Here is a 3546-nt window from a genome sequence, read left to right as displayed (position 1 = left end):
TGATGGCTACTATATATATTTACCATCAAAAGCACAATGGCAAGTCGTAACTAAGGAGTACGCCGCCATCTTGACTTTCTAAAAACCATAAATGTCCGATAAATACAACGGAATCTTAAATGAAAAAGCACCTACCTCAAAAAATTCATTTTAACTAAATTTTATCCGAATTTGAAGCGTACACGTAACGAAATAATCTTTCCCTTGAAAATATCCATTCGTATGATGTCGTGTTTTGCCATGACGTAAATTCGCCAAATCATTCATGAAATTTCGCGGAATTTTATTAAATTTAATTTTTCTACATTTTCGAAGCTTTGGTGCAATAAATTTATTTCTTTTTTGTTATATATGCACTAGAATAGTCACAACTGTTATGCAATTGTTTTTTTAATCTCAATTTGCTGAAAATCCCGGGATCACTGCAAGCTTGTGTATCGCGCATGAATAGATTACAAAAGTAGTTTCGGAAACATGGTTTATCGAAGTGTAAACTTAGAGAAAAATTCTAATTGACCAATCCAATTCAAGTATTTATAGATATGCAAATCATATAAGAATTATACTGCCGTAAACAAATTGAAATAACATTCATAGGAAAACATAACGTCATACAGACGGACGGCAAATACAGCATTATATTTAGCGCCGTTAACGTCAATAACTACATATAAAAAAAAGATTTTACAAAAAGCTTACCTATAGATTAAATAGTGGCAGCCAAGTGACGATGTATAAACTATAAGTGCTTATATACACATGGAAAAAAGTATTGCAACACCAAATTGAAATTGAAATTAAAAAAAACACTCTTTATTTGCACATGCAGCTACTGTACCCGTAAACAGCAAAACCGATGTTTTTATCTTCATTGTTTTCAACACTTTAAATAACCAAGTTTTTAAAGTTATGTGATTGACACCTTGTAATGGGTCCTTGACAACTCTTAACTGCAGCAAGATGGCAGATTATCAACATAAGAGAAGCAGGGATGTCGCTGTAACAACTGCACGTATTGTTGGTCATCACCATTCCACAATAAGTCGTTTTGAGAATAAAAATCAGACAATAAACGCTTAGACGTTACGCACGATATTGCGTCCCAATTGGTGACGTCAAATTTTGACGTTTTACGTCGGTAATCGAGTTTTGTTTGTAATCATTTTTGATCGATATGGATACTTCAAAGTCTTGAATATGTATGAAATATTTCCTACTGGTAGTTACTCAAGCAAAAATAAACAATACAAAATAGGTATTTGGTTGAGAAAATAGTGCCTATAGTATATTATATAATGCGTTGGTCACCCGTTTAAATTTAAGAAGAGAGGGAAGAGATAAAGCAATTCATGTTGCTTAAATAACATAGTTTTTGTGTTTTGTGCTTTTATCTTTTATCTTTTTTTAAATGTTGTTGTTTTTTGTGGTTTTTTTTGGGGGGGGGGGATGTGTGATGATAAGTGAAAGGATTTTAATGAAAAAGACTTCTATTGTTTACAATGGAGTAATTGAATCAAGAAAGAGAATGATTGCGTGAAAAATAATTATATTCATCTGATATGTTTACAAGCTTTGTATAATATCGAGGTGTAACTCCTCCGGTACAACAATTTTAATGCCTCCTTCAATTTCAGCACAAATGAACCGTATTGCAGATGAATGGCAAATCACAGTTGTACGCTTCACAAGTTTGAAAATAAACGGTTGATCTTTTATCCTCTCGTAATATAGCCCTTTCACAACTTTAGAATCTTGGTTAAATGAACAACCCCAGTCATCTGAAATATTTTACCTATTTATTGACAAATTACCATATGTTTTTTTTTTTTTTTTTTTATTTTAGATTATTATTCATTTTCTATTTGATTATAACTACTATTATATATTACAGTTCTTATCGTGGTTTCTATGATTCTATCTATTTTCGAAATTTGTAATTTGGTTATTTTGTTTTGTCCTCTGATCTTAAAACATGAAATCGAACCGTACTTGTTATTTAAAAACAATGAAATATCGTTCATATATCATATGATAATACGAACTGCTTTCAATGTCGATGGCCAAGGAGGGTGATTGGCCTTATGAGTTCATATATTAAAAGTGATAAAAAGCCTGCGGCGATTTTAAGATAAGCTCGTGGCGAGATTTGTTCGACTCCGATCCTAATCGACAGTTATTGCAAATATTTTAACTTAAGGTCGCCTGATGTCCGGCTTCTCCTACCTATGATGACAGGTCAATAAAATACAACAAATGTCATTTATACATGTACATGATGTAGTGGTGTTTAACACCAAAACAAAGAACAAACTTTTAGAAATAATTTGAAAATACATATATGTATAGCGTCCCGAATCGAAAACGTTCAAAACGTAAGAAAATTGTTCAGTGGACAAACTTGCAAGACATTTGATTTGTTAAAAAACGAAGTCATTTCGACTTAACAGCTTATCAAAAAGTATGTTATCGTATTGTGGGGTTAAAGCACAATTACTCAAAAGCACTATTTGGTATGCTACAAATAGAATATTTTAATATAATGACGTTGAAACTGACAGTGTTTTGGTAAAAAGCGGCGAAATTCGACATTGGACAATCTTGCAAGACATTTTCCCGAAGCCAATGCGTTTTTATTTGTGGTGTGAGTGCTGTAAAATACCGGAAATGAAATGGTCTATGTAAGCACTTTTGTAGGAATAATATATGAAAACAAAATTTTATATCATCTGATATTTTAAAAAGCGATAACTTTTGATAACTTACCATTTTCCGAAACCTGACCATGGCGAGGATTATTCATTTTTGAAAAAAAATCAGCTTTGACCGTTCCATCAACACAAAAAACAGCAATGATATAATAAATTATATATGACGTTTATCATTCATGCGAATTTTCGCGGATTTTAAATTCTTTTTTAGACCACAAAAATTACCGCAAAAGTTATTTTGCGAATAATTTGTTACGTCTGACACGCATATTTTTGACGTTTTGGCAACATTTTTATCATTATTTGAAACTATTATGAAAAGTTAAAGAATATTTTTTTATATTTTTGGAAACAGTAATACCTGCCTAATCTATGGATATAAATTTTATAAAGTTGAACTATTTAGATTTCATAGAAGAGCTATTTATCAAATTGCTTTGTCGCATTTCAATGCATTGATGCAATAACGTGCTTAACGTCTGTTAAAGACCGTCCAAGATAATGAAGACCCCCTATACCATTTGCTAGGGAAAATCAAGCATAATGAATGTTGGTCAGAAGGAAACCCATTGCATACAAGACAATCCTAAAAAGAGAGTGGTGGCCATACAGGAACCTTTTAACAAGAACTGTTTGAGATCGACTCAACGCTACTGGTTATCGTGCGATAAGACCATTTCGGAGACCTTTGCTAACGAACAGACACACAGTTTTCTGTATCCAATGTAGTGCAGAGCTCGCCAAAGTTGGAAATTAGCATCGTGGAGGAAGATCCAATGTTCAAATGGAATTCGGTTTATCTTCCTTGGCCCGATCGTAGCCCGGATTTGAACCATAT

Source organism: Mytilus galloprovincialis, chromosome 6 (assembly GCF_965363235.1).
Source record: "Mytilus galloprovincialis chromosome 6, xbMytGall1.hap1.1, whole genome shotgun sequence".
Taxonomy (NCBI): Eukaryota; Metazoa; Mollusca; class Bivalvia; order Mytilida; family Mytilidae; genus Mytilus; species Mytilus galloprovincialis.
This window is presented reverse-complemented; position numbering follows the sequence as displayed.